Here is a 19,650-nt window from a genome sequence, read left to right as displayed (position 1 = left end):
CGACTATTATTCTGAAGATTTTCTACTTTTCAGTTAAACCTTCTTATAGTCATTTCTTGTTACTTTAGGCGATGACTTGTGTCAGAAACTATTTGAGTGATCAAAAGATCCTCAAAACATTCTGTCACTCTAGGATATTCCAATCGAATCATCTTGACAGATTCTATTGATATCCATCTTTCATCGTCATTAACCAAGACTTGTCGAGCTACTTAAAGGAAAATAGCTTGACCTTATTCCTCAAAGAGCTTGTCAAGTACATGCATAATGCATTCTCGAACATTCTTCGTGGAATTATGTCGAGGAAATGGAGGACATGAATCATTGAGTATAAACTCCAAGCTTTCAGCGATGAGAATTTTATCCATTTTCGTTTCCGGTCTACATAATTTAGGCATTCGAGTTTTCTTTCTTTAAGGATCGCAGACAAATATTAAATGACATAATGAAGATTTGGCAAAGAAACTTATTATCACATACTCATGCTCAATACATAATCACAAATAACCACAAAACAATTATGTATCTTACAACTGCAAAATTAATAAATTGTATCCTCCTTTGGAGGTTAATACGCATTAAAACTTTGACAATTTTACTGGTCACAACACCGACGCATCAATATCTTCCTCCTTTGGAGGTCAACACGCCTAATGCTGCCTAAGCACGACCATCAGATTTAGCATTACAGAATTTTATTTCTACAACACACTCCCATAACAATGTTCATGTGCTGATAACAAAACCAAGCTATCTCATAAATTCTGATTGAACCCTGAAACTCGCAGTTCCTTAGGATTATTGTCCCCACTTTGCAGGTGGCAATAATATTGGGAACCACTTTCTAGTTCATTCTATTTATTATGTGAGAAGTCCGCCCTTATGAACTTACTGTTTTCGTAGGATTATTGTCCCTACTTTGTAGGTGGCGATAATATTAGAAAATCAGCTTCACAAAATTTGGCAGTCCAACCGATGGAGACCGTATACAACGCACTTGTTGTAATCATCACTTAGATATTTTTATATGGTTTTTGCATAATTATCACATAAGCAGATAAAGCAGATAATCCACTTAAAATAGATAAACACCAAATAAACAGATAAATCCATCTAATGCATGGCATTTAAACACACAGGATAATTATCGACAATTATTTAATCTAGTCAAGGGAGAATCAATTAAATAATTAAGTTTTATATTGGATCATAATTATCCAATTACTGATAGGATTTATCAAGATAGAGTTAACTATCTAAATCCATTTAGGATTATTCAAGATTTTATTTCGATAAAATCAAATCCTACAATTCAAGATAACGTTGATCTAGGATTATCATTATTTAAATCGTACTAGGATATTACTAGATAGAAACAATTCCATCATAATCCATAAGATAAAAATAAAATCCTATCAACCAAGATTTATACAAATCTTAATTCTATTTAGAATAGATATCCAGAATATATCAAACATTACTTAGGATTTCTTAGATAAACAAATTTATCTAAATCCAATTAAATAAGGATTTTCTTATATATCAATAACATCCTAATCTATCTAGGACATAAATCCAAAAGATAAGGATAAATTGGATTAATACTTATTTTAATCCATCTAAGATTTGTCTTAATAGAATTAAATCTATTCAAATCTATAGGATAAAATAAATTAATATAAATATTTATCCTAATTCATCTAGGATTTATCACAGAGTAAATCCATATAAATCCATAGAATAAGATAATATTATATTATAATTATTCAAATCTATCCAAGATTTATCTAGGAACAAATCCATATAAATCTATAAGATAAGAATAAAATATTATATTATCACTATCCAAATCCATCTAGAATTTATCTATGAATAAATTCATATAAATTCATAAGATAAGAATAAAATAATATTATCATTATCTAAATCCAACTATGATTCGTCTAGGGATAAATCCACATTAATCCATAGGATATAGATAAATATTAGATTGTCATTATCCAAATTTAACTAGGATTTTCGTCTAGGAATTAAATCCCTACAAATCCATAAAATAAGGATAAAATCTATAATTAATCCATGATTTGATACAAAATCAAATCTTATATAATATATAAAATCCACAAAAGATATATTTAAATCTTATTTCCAAATTAATTTTGAATTATTTCCGAAATTGAATCCAAGGATTTGGAAATCCTAATCAAAATTGGAAAAAGAAGTCACAGAACGAGACATCGCGATGTCGCGCGGCTGCTCACGGAGGGACGCCGCTGCTGCCCGACGTCAACGCAGCTGCGTCGTCGTCGCTGCCTGCGCGTCGCCTCCAACAGCTCTCTCGGCTCCGCAGCCGCTGCTTCTTCTCCGGTGCTGCTGCGACGTCGCCTTCGCAGCGGCTGCGACAACAGCTTCCTCCGAGCCCGGAAACTGCCCAAGAAAGACTCCCACTCGAAAAGCCGCCGCCGCCGGAGAAACTGCTGTCTCGATGGCAGATCGCCGCTGCTATCCGTGCAGCTGCGTCGCTGCTGAATTGCCGTCTCATCTGTCCGCCGCCGAGCACAGCGGCTGCTGCCACGTCGTCCCTGCAGCCACCGGCGCTGCTGCGTCGGCACAGATGCCGCTGATCGTCTTGACGGCAGATCACCGCGGTATGTTTTGAAAACAAATCGGCGCTCACGTAATAAAGAATCAAAACAAAATTGATTCATGTACTACCATTATCCAATTAATCAAAACATGCAACAAAGATATAAAATTGCGGCAATCATGATAGTGTTTGTCTTGTATGGAATAATTGCAACAATTCCATGATTTAACAACAAATTTGATGATGGAGAATTAAAACTCCCAAATAGATCAAATATGCACCGAACACAAGAAAACACAAAATTTGCGCAGCTATCGGGTTCATTGTACATACGTTATGATTATTCATACGAAAAATAAACAACCACGCAACGTACAAAACATGCATTCAAGCAATTCTCATAACATGAAATTAATCCACATAATCAGAGCCAAAAATTGGCTCTGATACCAATTGATGGGGTTTGGTGCCCCTTGCACAGCGGAAGACTTGTACAAAACAAATAAATCAGACGTACGGATCTATTTGACCGATTATGCGATTAATCAATTCACATGTTAAACAGATAATTGCATGCTAGAACGCAAATAATTCATGCTCATAGAAAGTAAATCCTAAAACATGAATTCTACGGTTTAGAGTTACCGATTTGATTCTCCAAAGAATCGACGATTGCTTGCGCCTTCTCCACGTGATGATCTTCAATACTAGACCACGGATCTTCTCTCTGGTTCCCGAACTGTATCTCGATATCAGGGTGGGCTGATCTTATCAAAATACTAGGACTCGAATAAAGAAGACAGAAGAAATCCTTTTGAGAAAAGGGAGTAGAATTCGAAATTCTCCTTCAGCTGGAGGGTCGAAAATTTCGAAAATTTTAAGTATGAAAATTGTGTGTCTCCTTTATTCTCCTATTTATATTAAGTTCCTTTTGGGCCCAGACAGGGATCTATGGAAGGTTTTGGATATGGGCTCATCCAATTTACTTTTTACTAATTAAATTGAACCCACAATTTAATATAAGTTATAATTGGAATATTACGAGCAGCCACTACAGAAGTAATATTGAACTCTCCCCATCCAAATCCGAAATTACAAGTAATTCGGGTTTCCGTTATTTATTATTTATTTCCCGCGCTTAAGATATAAATGTCCATTAATTAATTAATGTCTGCTATGGACTTAATTAATTAATATCTTATTAATTCCAAGAGTGGACTTAGCAAGAAATCATTTATTTATTATTCATAGAGTAATAAAACTCCAACTGGCCAGTTTTCCGAATAATAAAACCTTGTTCGAGCTCCTCTTGAGGACATTATCAAACGAGACTCACCTCGTGCACGATTCAACATAATAGCAATCCTAGCACCGCTAGATATTAATCACCACTACCCAATATATCAGGATTATTTCCTATGTGCCACCTCACCAGAGAAATAACCAGGGGAACTACCAGAATTCCCAACCGAATCATCAAGGGAATCAAGGGTCTAGCAACCAGTACAACAACCATCAAGGGAATCAAGGGAACTATCGTCAGAACCAAGGTCAAGGACCGAATTTTAATCAATTCAACTCCAGGCCACAAAGGAGTTTGGATGACATGGTCCACGACCTAGTGAATTCACAGCAGTTCATGCAGAATAACTTGCATTCCAACAATGACGTGGTGCACAAATTGCAAGACGCTCAGTCTGAACATAAAGCCGCCATGGATATGATGGCAAAGCAACTGTCCCAGATCGCAGTTTCTTTGAATGAGATGCGGGGAAATGAAGGGAAACTTCCTGCCACGGTCAAACCACCAGACCGAGCAAACATTAGTCAAATCACCTTGAGATCTGGGCGGGGCTATGAAGGACCGACTTTGGAAATTGACGAGGAGGTACCCATGCAGGTTAGTGAAAGGGAAAAAGGTCAGGTGCTTCAAGGGGATAGCCCTAGACCCAGGGAAATCCTTGTTCAGGATGACCTCCAGAAGGGAGATTTAGGGGGATCCCTACCTCGACCAAGAGACCCATTCTTCCTAGACCCAGAACCTGAAGTAGTGAGCAAGGAAGGAAACAGGGAAGTTGGTGAAACCCAGGCTGGGACTTCCACAAATGCAGTAAAGCGAGCAAAACCATTTCCATACCGAGGGGAAGCAAAGAAAAAGAAGGATGATACAGAGGATCTCATGGAGATTTTTAGCAAGTTGGAAATCAACCTGCCATTCTTGCAAGCCCTAAAAATGCCTGCTTTCAGCAAGTTCATCAAGGAATTCATTGCAGGGAAGACCAAACCAGACGGGAAGATTGTGATCGGGGAGAATGTGTCTGCTGTGATACAAAAGAGAAGGATGCCCTCAAAATGCACCGACCCAGGTATGTTCACATTACCCATCTCTCTAGGGGACATCAAGGTCGAGCATGCTATGTGTGATCTAGGGGCGTCCATCAATGTTTTACCGCTTTCGATCTATAAGAAATTGACAGGAGTAAGGATGGTTGCTACCAAAGTAGTGATCCAGTTAGCAGATAGAACTTGCATTTGTCCTGAAGGTGTGTTGGAAAATGTCATAGTCAAAGTGCATGATTTTCTATATCCTGCTGATTTTTATGTGATCAAGATGAATGATAATGAGTCTGCTGAGTCTAGTGGCGTGCTTTTAGGGAGACCATTTTTGCGTACTGCTAAGACCATTATCGATGTCTTCGATGGAACAATTTGTTTGGATTATAATGGGGAAAAATATACATTTAGCATAGATGAGGGGATGAAAAGGCCTTTAGATGTTGAGAATCTGTATGCTATTGATGTTATTAACCCCCTGGTCCAAGAATATCTTGAGACAGAATTGATACATGAACAAATTGACAACTCGGAGTTGAGCCATTCAATTGACAGAGAAGTTGTAGGATGGTGTGCAGCAATGAACACAACGGAGTTGACAGATGAGGAACTCACGGAGGCATCATGGAGTTTTGCAGAAGTCCCGAGTCAGCCAAATCTAAGGGATCGGCTCACGTGGCTAGTCTGGAGAATTCTCCTGGGTCTGGGAAGGAGGCATTACCGGATATTGCAGAAAAAAATCCCTTGCCCCAGGAGACGAATGGAACAAAGAAGGAACTGAAGACACTTCCGCCAGGCCTCAAGTATGCTTACTTGGAGGAGAATGAGACATTCCCAGTAATAGTCAACAGTAACCTGACCAAGGAGCAGGAGAGGAGTTGTTGGAAGTCATCAAACGAAACAAGAAAGCAATAGGGTGGACTCTCTCGGATTTGGTAGGAATCAGTCCGGATTTGGTATACTGAAAAGCATGTTTCGAGCAAGTTTCGCACGAATAGAATCTTGCTTGTATACATAAAACTCTACAATCCACTTTTAACCCGATTCAGTATTATTCGAGCAGTCTCGCACATATAGAATCACTATTATTGTTACATTGTGTTTGCTTGTGCATTTATAAGATGTCTTACAAACATTTAAATGCATAAGAAGTAAACAAAGTCTAAGTCTTTTGCTTAGTAGACCGGTTGTGGGCGTCGTCCACTTTAAGGTAACACGGTCAGATCTATGCAATGCTTTGCAAAAGAAAAAGAAGAATTTCACAACCTAGATAGGCTTTGGCTACCTATCGCGAAATGTTGCAATGTCAGTCCGCATATTTCTAAGTCTTACTGAAATAAGATGACATTGGTGTGGTATAGCACTGAACGGATCTAATAGCAAGACGTGTCTTTATGCTATCTACTGAAAGACTAGGTCTTGATAAAATACTTTTTCTTAATGTACATATGTTAGCATTGAGCATACGGTATTGATTATGCACTACTTTGACTTATCAAATGGTGCGGGTTTTTCGCAACCCAATAATCCCGATATATTGGGTAGTGGTGATTAATATCTAGCGGTGCTAGGATTGCTATTATGTTGAAACGTGCGCGAGGTGAGTCTCGTTTCATAATGTCCTCAAGAGGAGCTCGAACAAGGTTTTATTATTCGGAAAACTGGTCAGTTGGAGTTTTATTACTCTATGAATAATAAATAAATGTTTCTTGCTAAGTCCACTCTTGGAATTAATAATATATTAATTAATTAAGTCCATAGCAGACATTAATTAATTAATGGACATTTATATCTTAAGCGCGGGAAATAAATAATAAATAACGGAAACCCGAATTACTTGTAATTTCGGATTTGGATGGGGAGAGTTCAATATTACTTCTGTAGTGGCTGCTCGTAATATTCCAATTATAACTTATATTAAATCGTGGGTTCAATTTAATTAGTAAAAAGTAAATTGGATGAGCCCATATCCAAAACCTTCCATAGATCCCTGTCTGGGCCCATAAGGAACTTAATATAAATAGGAGAATAAAGGAGACAGAAGAATTACAAAGGACCAAAGGAAAACAGTACTTTTGTTTCCTTGATGGATACGGTGGCTATTTCCAGATCTACGTTAATCCAGAGGACCAAAGGAAAACCACATTTACGTGCCCCTTTGGTACGTATGCATACCGAAGTATGTCGTTTGGATTATGTAATGCACTAGGAACTTTCCAGCGGTGTATGATGAGCATTTTCTCGGATCTGCTGGAAGTATGCATTGAGATATTCATGGAAGATTTCACCGTATACGGGAACTCATTCAATACTTGTTTGGCCAGCCTTGATCTAGTGTTAAAGAGATGCCAAGAGAAGCATTTAGTATTGAATTTCGAAAAATGCCACTTCATGGTGACGGAAGGCATTGTCCTGGGTCACGTGGTTTCTAAGAGAGGAATACAAGTAGACAAAGCAAAGGTAGATGTGATATCAAAGTTACCATACCCTACGAACCAAAAAGAGGTTAGAGGCTTCCTAGGTCACGCAGGGTTTTATAGGAGGTTTATCAAGGATTTCGCGAAAATCGCGCAACCACTCACTCATTTGTTGCACAATGATGTGGAATTCGTCTTTGACGAAGGATGCAAGAAGGCATTTCAGTTGCTCAAGGACAGACTTGTTTCAGCACCAATTATCAGGGCGCCAGACTGGAATCACCCTTTTGAGATAATGTGCGACGCGAGTGATTTTGCTGTGGGAGCTGTCCTAGGACAGAAGATTGACGGAAAAAGCTATGTGATCTTCTATGCTTCTAAGACGCTGAATCAGGCTCAGAAGAATTATGACACCACGGAGAAGGAAATGTTGGCTGTCGTATACTCGTTTGAAAAATTCCGACCCTACCTTCTTGGGTCGAGGGTTATAGTCTTCACGGATCACGCAGCAATAAAGTACTTACTGGCTAAGAAAGAGTCTAAGCCGAGGTTAATCCGTTGGGTGTTGCTCTTGCAGGAGTTTGATTGGGAAGTGAGAGACAAAAGAGGAACGGAGAATAGAGTAGCCGATCACTTGAGCAGAATATATCAAGGGGAAACAGAAGAGGCCATACCCGATGCTTTCCCTGAAGAGCATTTGTACTTTCTGGAGAAATTTCCTAGACCAATTAGCTGGGAAGCAGTTTTGGCTTTAACCGGTCTAGGGGAATCTGATAAAGGGAAGCGCACACTTAACACAGAACCGTGGTTTGCTGACTTAGCCAACTACTTGGTCACGGTAGAGGTGCCAAGCTCAGACGAAGTTTCCCGGGCCCAGAAGATGAAAATTAAAAGCGAAGCCAAATATTACTTTTGGGACGACCCCTACCTGTGGAAGATGTGCTCAGATCAAGTGATTAGACGCTGCATTCCCGAATGGGAACAAAAAGATGTGCTAATTCATTTCCACACTTTGGCATGTGGAGGTCACTTTGGACCAAGGAAGACAGCAAGGAAGGTTCTGGACAGCGGTTTTTATTGGCCGACACTAAATAAGGATGCCTTTGAGTTTTGCCAGTGTTGCGAGAGATGCCAACAGACAGGGGGAATTTCAAGGAGGGACGAGATGCCTCAGGTCCCGGTGATCGTGTGCGAGATTTTAGATGTATGGGGAATGGACTTCATGGGACCGTTCCCATCATCCTGTGGGAACACTTATATATTGGTTGCAGTAGACTATGTGTCTAAGTGGATAGAAGCTAAGGCCACCACAACATGTGAATCGAAGGAGGTGGAAAAATTTCTGAAGGCCAATATTTTCAACAGATATGGAGTTCCCCGAGCCATCGTCTCAGATCAAGGAACTCATTTATGTAATCGCACCATCGAGGCTCTGATGAATAAATATGGTGTTCACCATAGAGTGTCGACTCCGTACCACCCTCAGTCTAATGGCCAAGCAGAGATTTCTAATCGCGAGATCAAGGCGATATTGGAGAAGACAGTTAATCCGTCAAGGAAAGACTGGAGCAAGAGGCTCGGTGACACATTGTGGGCCTACAGAACTGCTTTTAAAACGCCTATTGGAATGTCGCCTTACAGGCTTGTGTTTGGCAAGATGTGCCACTTACCTGTGGGTATTGAGCACAAGGCGTACTGGGCAGTGAAAGAGTTGAACATGAAACCTATAGCCTGCGAAGAAGAGAGGAAGTTACAATTACAAGAACTGGAGGAACTTAGGCTGGAGTCATTTGAGTCTGCCATGTGGTACAAAGAAAGGACGAAATTATGGCATGACAAGAATCTCCGGGTCAAGGAACTTAATGTGGGACAAAAGGTGCTCTGGAGTGGCCTGGTCTTGGTCCTCGATGGTTTCGCATGTGAAATTGGAGTGTATCCAACTGATCAGGAAGAGATTCCCGACCCAGCTGAGTCGTTGATACGACGACCGAGACCTGACTTCAAACAAATTTCCTCAACCCACTTCTACTGATTAGTGTAGCGGAGGTAAGGGTCGAATCCCACGAGGATGGACACGTTTAGATAATTGTGGTGACTTTCCTGGGTGTTTGGTTAGCTACCACGCTTGGGTTGAGATTTTACCTAGACAGGAAATAAGGTAGTACTCTACTGACTAGTAGGCGGGAAAAGAACAGACATGTGGGAGTGTTCGTGAAAATAGGGGACAAGGCGTATCAGAGACATATGGAAAGTAGACAGTTACTAAAAGTGGAAAATTAGGTAACAAGGTGTATCTGATGGCTGGGGCTTTCTGACAGATCTGGGCAGTACATCTGAAAAGTAGGGAACAAAAGTAAAAAGTAACTTAAAAGTAAAAGTGGCTCAAACTAAAGTTGATTTTGACGTTTTCTTCTTCACCAAGCATTAACAGAATTCAGATAAACACAAATACCATGACTGAACTTCAGATTCACAAATTCGAACTTAAGATCCATCGATTAAAATGCTTAAACTTAAATTAAACGGTAACTGCAACTTTTTCTTCTACTGACTGACATGCAAGGTGGTAATCACTACGCAGAAAAGAAACTCATGCACGAGAACTTCACAAAACATAGCTACACTTCGAATCAACAACTTCCGATGAGAAAACACTTAGAAATTGAAAGCAATAACTAAATCTAACTTCCCTAGGCAGAATGAAGCAAACTCAAACCAAAGTGACATGCGAAATAGAAACTTCATAACGTAAAAGCTGGAATTTAACAAAGTACTTCAAAGGAGCACCAACGATGAGTGTTTGCAGAATAACTAGCGATGAAAACAAGTAAACTTTAACTAAGAAAGCGATTAAGATTGTTTGTGCCACTCCGGGCGATGATACTACTATACTACTGCGATAACTGGCTGGAAAGGCGAACTGATGACTTCTCCGGCAGACTCTTGGACATCAAGTGACCATGGCTGTGGCGAGGAACGAGAGGTAAGATAATGCTGAAGGATGGATCTTCTAGAGAGAATTCTACTAAGTGTGATTGTCAAACTCCGAACCGAACTCCTTCTCTCTCTCCAAATGGCTCCTTTTATAGGGAGGCTTGCCCTTGCTTTTAGGGTAGACTTCTCCCGCATTTTGACCTTTTTGCCCTTGTAAAATAATCATCCCAGCTATCCTCCTTCTCCATCTCGAGCCTTTTCTCTGGCGTGCATTCTGGTCAGTGTCGCACCCTTCTAGTGCCCTTTTCACTTGCGTCACACGAATCGTCACCTACTGGCTTGGATCCTTCAATCCTGCACACTTAAGCAACTGTTTTGCAGATAATACATGTATTTCACGACATACTGACCAGTAACCAAGGCTTAGAATACGACTTATCAAACTGCTCACACTTACCACATGCTTGTCCTCAAGCGTGAAGACAAACAAAAAGAAATAAGTCGAATTCGAGCCTGGTTACTCCCCCTGACCGACTCTACCTAGCTAGACTCAAGACTCTGACGCAAAAGAAAAGAAAACACTAACGACACAAACACATACACATATAGTTAACTTAAACACATAGAACAGGCTATATTTTCAACCACCCTTCCCCTCGAGATCAGGTGCAATCCGGCCTTAGGCAGCCTTGAACTTCCGCCGCCCCCCTTTTCTTCCCCAGTCAGTATATCTGCTTGTCAAGATCACCCAATCCTAGGCCAAACACTGGGTTCACTCAGTCACTCATTCCTCACAGGGGATGTTAGGACTGTTTTCTCTCAATGCTAAACCACAGATGTTTCGGACTCAGATCTCACATGCAGCTCCCGAAGGTCTTTTAAGGCTTGTAATGGGGCTAGTGGCTTGTAGCGTTTGGGGTAGTTGTCCCTAAGGCTCTAAGTTCAAAAACTAACTATTTACTTTGATGAGGGAGAACTGTGTGCATTCGGGCTTCTGGCTAGGGCTTCTTCTTCGGCCGGACAATTTCTGACATTGGCCTCCAACTGGTCAGTAGCTTCCTTGTCTCTACTTTCGTTCTCTCTCTAAAAAACCGAAATTACTCTCCCTTCTCTCTACTTTCGTTCTCTCTCTAAAACACAAACCCTAACCAAAATTCGACCCAGTTTTTTGTCTAATTTCAGATCTGCAGTAATGGATTCAACCAAACTCACCGGAAGTTTGCAGCAAACGGTGTACGACGCAGCCCTGTTGGCAGAATTGATGCAGAAATTGGGGAGCGTCGAGAAAGCAAAGGAAGTATACGCCCTGTTCTCCGCTAGCCTAATGACATCCGTGGCGGTCATACCATCACTGAAGATTCCGGCATATTCGGCGACACAACCGGCAGTTCTCCATGAAGAAGGGCCTTGAGACTCTGGATCTCAACATGCAGAAACCGCTTCACGGGAGGCGGTAAAAGAAGAGGCGTTGCACGAACGGCCGGAGGATGTTGGACAGACGAACAACGGTCCAGAGGTGGAGACCAAGCAGCAAGGTGACGAAAACCCTAGTTCTGAGGGTAAGGAAGATGGTGAGGGGGAAACCCCTGTTATAGATGACGTTGTGGATGGGGAAACCCCTGTTGTGGAAAGTACTGTTGAGGGGAAAACCCATGTTGTGGAAGAGGTAACTGAGGGGGAAACCCCTATGGAAACTGGGGATGAGACCCCAAGTGATGTCAGGGGGGAAAACCCCATTTATATTGAGGGGGCAACCCCGATGGTGGATGATGAGGGGGAAACCCCGGAAAAATTGATGGAAGAAACAGATCTACATGTGACTGGAGTACCGGAGCCCGCTGAGGGAGGGCTGAACTTGATTGTGGACCTGGTGGATGACCAGGAAGAAGACGAACCCCAGATAGGCAAGAGGGCGAGAAAAGGAAAGGCAGCGACGACCTCAACTACCCGGTCAAGGAAAGCTCCCTACGTCAAGGAGGTTGAGGAGAACATCCCTCTGCCGAGGAACAAGACAAGCCTACCCATGAACCCGACTCTGAATCTGAAGAAGCTGAAGAAGAGTTTATTCCAGGACGCCCGGAAGTTTGGCTGACTAAGGAGCTGCTAGAGGCGATGAGGCAGTTCGACGATCAGAAAAGGACCACGGTGTACAAGGAAAGATGCAGCGCCGGGAAGATGGCTAAGTCTGGGAAGCAGTACAGCCCCAAAGAGCTTAAAATGATTGCATGTGACGAGGACTTCCGCGCTTGTATCTATTCGATCGGATTTGAGTGGTTACTGAAGCACAGCCAGGAGAGGGTGCCGGTGGACCTAGCAAGGGAGTTTTTCTCCACTTTCCGATTGAAAAACACCACTGATCTTGACGCGGATTCCATAACTTTCAGGCTTTTTAATGAAGAACATGAGATGAGCATCCGGGAGTGGTCTTTGAAAATGGGGTTGTTCACCCAAGCCGAGGATGATGAGGGGATATGGAATGAAAGGATGATCGGTGTGCCGAAGAATACGCCGGGTTTCAAAGTGCAAACAGCATGGGAACTGATCACCCACTCCAAGGCGGGAACGTTTAAGTCCAGCTACTCCAAAGCCTCTCACATCGAAGACCAAATCCTCCGCTTTGCTCAGACGTTTATCAGCTACAACTTGATGGGAACCGCTAATTCAGCTCTTACAACTACCGACCTTTACTTCACTTGGTGCATGGCGAAGGGCGTGAAGGTGCACCTAGGTTATTGGCTGGCTCAAGCATGCCACCAAATGGCGAGCAACCCTGCTCGTCATATGTATACCTGCCACCTCCTCGGCGCCTACCTCCAACGGAACATCGAAATGAAGATTGCCAAAACCGCTCCTTTGGTAGTCATGTGCGAACCCCCAGAGATTTTCAGCATTGATTATTTTTTCAACAAGGGGTTACTCCAAGCTCATGGCGCCAAGACCTTCTTCTACTCGATAGGAGACAAGGTAAAGGCGGAGACTGGAGAAGCTGAGGAGGCCATGCCAAGTGAAGATGTTGAAGAGCTGCGTAAGGATGTCCAGGATATGAGAAAGGAGATGCAATTGATGAGGAAAGAAATGGTGAAGGAACTTGGGGGGATTAGGAAGGAATTGAACGGAAGCCGGGAGGAAGTGAAGACCCTGAGGGGCAATATTGCAGATTTGGCGGTGAAGTCTGCCAAACAAAATGAGCGGATGACGGAGGCGGTGGAGCTTTCAATGAAGATGTTGAAGTGGTTGCATCAGACACTCCCCTTGACCCAGTCGAAGGTAACTCCTGGGTCCAGCAGCGAAGTCAAGCAGCCTGTCCAGAGCAGTCCATCCGTCAAGCGACCACAACAATCGCTCAAGCAGATGATCTCCCCACCCGTTCCCAAGCAAGTGTCAGTCCCAACAAAATCAAAGTCTCTGATGAAGAAACCAATACCCGACCAGCCAGAACAGGAAGAAGAAGAGACGGAGCAGCCGGCGAAGAAGAAGGTGAAGATGACCCGACCCGGAATCCCACCCCAGTCTGGCTCTCGAGGGAGCCAGCCCCAGAAGTGAATCACCCCCATGACCAAGTAACTTTTATTTTTCTTTTTGCTTTCAGTTATCTGTTTTTGTTTTTGTTGCCTATTTGTGATATGTATTTGTCTGTGTTTTCTTCCACTTAGCCCACTGCTTGGTCTAAGTGTGAGAAGTTTGTATTTTCTGTTTTGATGTGTTTTCTCCCACTTAGCCCAATGCCTGGTCTAAAGGTGAGAAGTTTTTTTTATATATAAACTGTTGTTGTTTGTTGCATTGATCTCTCTGTTTCCCCCCTTCACGACGATGGCTTGGGGACAAGCTTGAGTGAAGTGGGAGGGGGAGAGGAGTCAATGCATGTATTTGTCCGCATGATAAGAGTCTTTAGGTCTAGTTTTGTTGTGTCACATGAGCCAGTGAATATAATACGGCATGATCCCCTTAGTGAAAGTAATTAAAAATAGGAGGTATTTCAACTTAGAAACCTTTTCCTTTAATAAGCCAAGTCAATCTGAGTGAAGCGAGAACGATAGAGGATGCCTTTACTTACTTAGTTGTGAAGCCCTACTATAATAGCGAGTTATAAGCCTTAAATAACTTCAAGCTAACACATGTTAAAGGGCCGCCACTGAATGCTTAGGGAGAGGAGTTGTGAAAGAGAAAAATAGGGGGATTGGGTTATGAAGGTATAAGCTGGACGAAGTCCAGGGTAAGGTGTTATAAGCTAGACGAAGTCCAGAAGAGAGAAGGGGAAAATGGAGGAATAAGCTGGACGAAGTCCAGAAGAAGAAAATAAAAAATATATATATATATGAAAAAAAGGAGGTATAAGCTGGACGAAATCCAGGGGAAAGTTGTTTAAAGGGCAGGAACGATAATAACCTGACCTAGGAAAAAAAAAGGAGGAAACTCTCATAACCCGACGCTTCAGTGGTGTGGCAATAACTTGAGAGAGAATCGATCCTAACATCCCTGGTGAGGAATGAGTGATCGAGTGAATCCAATAATTGGGTAAGTAAAAGGCTATCTTGACGAACTGACAGATTGGCTAGGTAGAGGAAGGGAAAGGGCCTATTTGGAGGAGTGCAGCCTGTTGGATTGACCTTAATCTTGTGGGGAAGGTTGCTTAAAAGTTAAAGCTAGCTCATGCATATGTGTTTATGTTTATGTGTTTGTATGTTTTTCTTTAAGTGTTTTAGTTTCAAATTGTGTCTAGGTCTAGGAGTCTGTCTAGAGTATAAAGAGTCGGTCAGGGGATAACCTTGCTTGAAATTCGCCTTATTCTTTTTCTTGTCTTTATACTTGAGGACAAGTATGGTTTAAGTGTGAGCAGTTTGATAAGGCTAATTTCATGCATCGGTTATATAGTGAAAAGCACTACATTTTGCTGGGTCTAACACAGTTTCTAAGCCAGGTGTGTGACAGAATCGCTAGATCCAGGAGATGCTGGAGGAAACGGTCTAGCGAAGGAATGAAGGAAAAGTGAGTAGAACTTAAGGAAAAGAAGGCTAGAAGAAGGGATTCAATAGCTGAGGGAAACAAAGTCTATCTATACCTTGCTGGGCCCCACTTCAACGCCTATAAATAGAGGAGCATGCAACACACAAGGGATACCACTTTTTTTACTCTTAGCTCACACACAACACACACACTTGGGAAATGGGAGTTCTGGGGTAGTTTAGGTTTCAAGGGGTCAATTCTTCAGAGAAATTCCGTCGTAACACCGTCCGCGTGAGGGCGAAGATACAATCTATTTACTTTCGTTTTTTTTTTTTTGCACTCTATTTCGTTCGAACTTCACTTTTGAAAGTCGATTTGGTTGTTGATGTTACTGATTATCTATGCATTTCTTAGTTTTCGTTATATTTGTGTTATTTCGTGTTGATCTACGTTGATCCTGTTGTTAAGAGTTTTTATTTCGGCAAGTTGCATGTTGATCTCTGTTTTTGTTACTTTGGTGCTCGATCTGGAGAATTTGGCTGTAGATCTGAGGTGTTGTCGTTGATCGGAGGTTGTTGGTTGAATTTGAAGTTATGTGTCGGATGCTTGGATCCGGAGTGGATTTAGCGTCCGAGGTTGGATTTGAACAGGGGAAGTCGAGTTATGCATGAATTTTGAGTTTTCTGTTTACCTTCTTTTTTGCTTCGTCTAGCATCCGTAGATCTGTTTAGTTCTTAATTGTTCTTCATTAAATCGTTAAAATCCAGTCTGCTCTGTTTCGATTTCGCTCATACTGTTTCTTCCGAGTTTTTATGCAAATTGGTTGGAGAAGATGATGTCGTTGTTAGTTAGTACCTTAGTTAGTTGTTTTTCCAGCATTTTCGTCCGTACTCTGCTTTTTCAGCTTATGGTCCCCACCGTCAGTTTATTTCCCAGATCTAGGTAATTAGAATAGTTTCTCAGATCTAGTGATTGTTTCGGTTCTAGTTTACGTGCACGCTTTTGTTGTTTCGCCTAGATCTAGCTGTTAGCGTAACAGTTTAAAATCCCAATTTTAAGTTTAATTTCCTCAACCCAAAAAAAATGCGTGGCAGCAGCCAACCCAAAAACAATTCCCAAATCCTTGAGCATGATTATTACGCATCCATCTCTGTGGGATCGATCCCTACTTCCCCGTGCTAGGTTTTAGTAAAGTGGTTGAGGGTTTTTGAAGAAGTGCTCTGTGTGTCCGACGACCGGGATTTTCCGACGACCAGTGAGTTCCTAGACCGTGTGATCTAGCGGATTTGCTGGACCTAGGAAACCTGTTATTTCTTTCTATGCACACAGTGACCACCCACACACGTAGTTGTGTCTCTTCGAGATGTGTTAGTATCTTTTATTGGTTTATACAATTCCTTTTCTATTTAATATCCGTTTTGTTTTTACTTTGTTTCTTCCCTAAGTAGTTTTGATGCTGCATGATTGAGTGACACAATTGTGTATGATTTAATATAACTTGCTTCATAAATGTGACAGAGTTCTAGCGAGTTAGATCCACTTAGTAGACGCTACATTTAGCTTCCCTTAAAACGGCACTTGTTAATTGAGAGTGAGGACTTTTCAAGGGTCTTAGGAGCTTTTTGGAGTTAAGTATTAGGATTGGCAACCCTAATGTTGTAATCAACGTTTGTATCGCATGAGCATAAGCTAGGTGACTCGTCCTTTCAAAGTATAAACTGTGCTAGGGTATTGTAGTTGGAATTTGTATAACCATAACTGTGAACGCACATCCATGGAATTCTCTTATCTCTCATATTTTATCTTTGTGATTTAATTGCATTTAGTTGTTTGATTGCTTTTAATTGTTTTACTTTCAAAAACCCAAAACTTCTCTTGTTTCTCTAGATAGTATTTGACGCTTAGTACATAATAGCCAGTTGCAATTATATTTCCCGTGTTCGATATCCCGGTACTAACCTTTAGCTATACTAGATCTACCCTGTATACTTGCAGGTATTTTTAGTGCTAATAAAAAGTGCATCTCCCCCTCAAGTTAAGTATCGAGTTTTTCGAAACTTAACTTGCACAATCTTCACTTTGATAAATAGTTTATACTCGTATTCAGGAGTTCTTCACTTTTTCTGATGACAGTTTAGATTGTGTCTAGAGACATCTTCGGCAGTTTTAGCTCGTGCCTTTAGGAGCCATATTCTGCAATTTTAGCTCGTGCCATTAGGAGCCATATTCGGCAGTTTTAGCTCGTGCCATTAGGAGCCATCTTAGACAGTTTTAGCTCGTATCCAGGAGACAACCTAGTTTTTTTTTTTTTCGTTGACTGACAGTTTTGACTCGTGTCGAGGAGCTTACTCGTCTTCGGGCTGAATTTAACTTGCAGCCCACAAAGCTTCATTTTGGAAGGCCATTCTTGGCCCATTCCGCTCAATTACAATGAGCCCATATTCTTTCCCTTTTTCATTCTTTAACTTTCTTTGAGCCCAACACTAGCCCAAATTGCCATCTTCTTTATGTGAAAACATTGAGGGACGGTCAAACAGTGCCTCCTTTTCTTTTCTGTTTTTCTTCTCGCCGCCAACATGTTCAGTGGCACCAACTCTGGCGAGTAATAGCCAAACACTTCTGGTTGGCTCCACCCTTTGCACGAAGACACATCACGACCAACTTCTGCACTCGCCCTCTCGACGTTTCTTCTTCTCATTCCCCCGCTGTCGGCTTTTTGTGCTGACCAACTCTTCTCAACCAGCCGTTGTGGTCTTTTTCTCTTTGTCTTCTCTGGCAATTCTGCTTTCTCTCTTAACGGTTACAGCGACGTGCTGTTACAAAATATTCACCGCCGTCTGCTTGCCTTAGTGAAATAGGCGACTAGTGCTCGTGGTCATTCCTTCTTAGTGATGGCTTCCTTGGCTGCATCTGCTCCTTCACAGCCTCATCATTCTAGTAACATACTCCTTTCTTCATGGGAAGACTTTGCTCCAACTCCATCAGCATCCCCTTTCGTTCCTCCAACTTCATTCTCCTGATTGAGGAGATGTGATAGGCATGGTGCCACCTTTCTCCTCGGCCTTATCCAATTGGGCCGGCCTCGCCTCTTCTTCCAATCAACCTCTCAAATTTTCCATGTGAACATAAACTCTATTATCATTGCTACAGTTGGCTTTTCCTTCTAACGGGGCTGTGCGTCACGCCTACTTTAAAATTACTGCTTTCTCAACTCCCTTTCTGGCAGTCTCGGCTTCTCCTTCTTTAGTCTTGCTCAGAATGCATCTCCGAGATTCATTCCAGGCAGCTTTCTCACCTTCTCATTGGTAGAATCTTTGGCTTCTCAACCAACTTACATTTGGAGAGAGATCGTTCGGTGGGATTCTTTTTCTCCCCCTCGGCCGGACAAACCGAGGACCCCTCCTCTGTTTTCTTCTCTTGACAGTGGCTGGGCGGCATCGCTCAATGGACACCATTGATCTCTTGGCTGGGCTGCTACCTTCTTGACAATCTCAGCTCTTCTTTCGGTGGTTCGAAGAGGAATCGTTCGGTTGTGTGCTTTCTCTTCCCTCAGCTGGACGATTCATTAACTCATCTATGGAGCCATCATCTCTTCTCTGGAGAAACGGACTGAGCTACTATGGCTGTCCAACGATTCTCTTTCGGAGTCTTCTTGCCTTCTACTCTTTGCTCGTTAGTTCTCCGTCGGCTCTATCGCGCTCGCTGCTTCTGGCACAAAGTCGGCACCGTGCTGCATTCAACCAGCTTCCTCACCGCCAGCGCCACTGCGACGCCCTCTTGCCGTCTATGTTACTTCCGTAGCGCTGCTGTCTCTAAATCTCGCTGTTGTGTCTCCATGGTCAGGCTTCGCCATTGATGCCCATTTGAAATTCAACCGCCGAGAACTCACTGTTGTCGTCTCGGTCCAGCCAAGCACCACCGTCGTTTACACAGCTGCCACCGCCAGCCTCAGACGCAGTCGCAGCCATTGCCGTCATGATGCCATTTCCATCGAGTCTTGCTATACCATCACTTTGTTGGTGAAGAGCTTACCGTTGGGCACAACCTCTTGCTAACCGCAGGAGCCTCCTGCTGCCTATGTTTTTTTTTTTTTTGGATTTTTTTTTTTTTTTGATATAGAGACAGATCAATCCATGCTAAGGATCGAACCTGCTCTGATACTATGTTGAAAAGTAAAATGCGGAAAATAAAAGACACTAAAATCTTTATCAACTACATTGTATTGGATTTGAATTCTTCTTTGAGATACATACTACATAGATATTTATAGGACCTAGATATATAAATATACCTAGGAACTATACTTATTGGAACTCCACAATATAATGTTATTCTCTTCCCAACAAGTTTTGGACTCCAAATATTCTCTTCCCAATATACATAGGACACTTCAATTTATTTTTCCAACAAGTTGGAATAAGTTAGTGGAATATA

The sequence above is a fragment of the Salvia hispanica genome, chromosome 5, assembly GCF_023119035.1.
Source record: "Salvia hispanica cultivar TCC Black 2014 chromosome 5, UniMelb_Shisp_WGS_1.0, whole genome shotgun sequence".
NCBI lineage: Eukaryota > Viridiplantae > Streptophyta > Magnoliopsida > Lamiales > Lamiaceae > Salvia > Salvia hispanica.
This window is presented reverse-complemented; position numbering follows the sequence as displayed.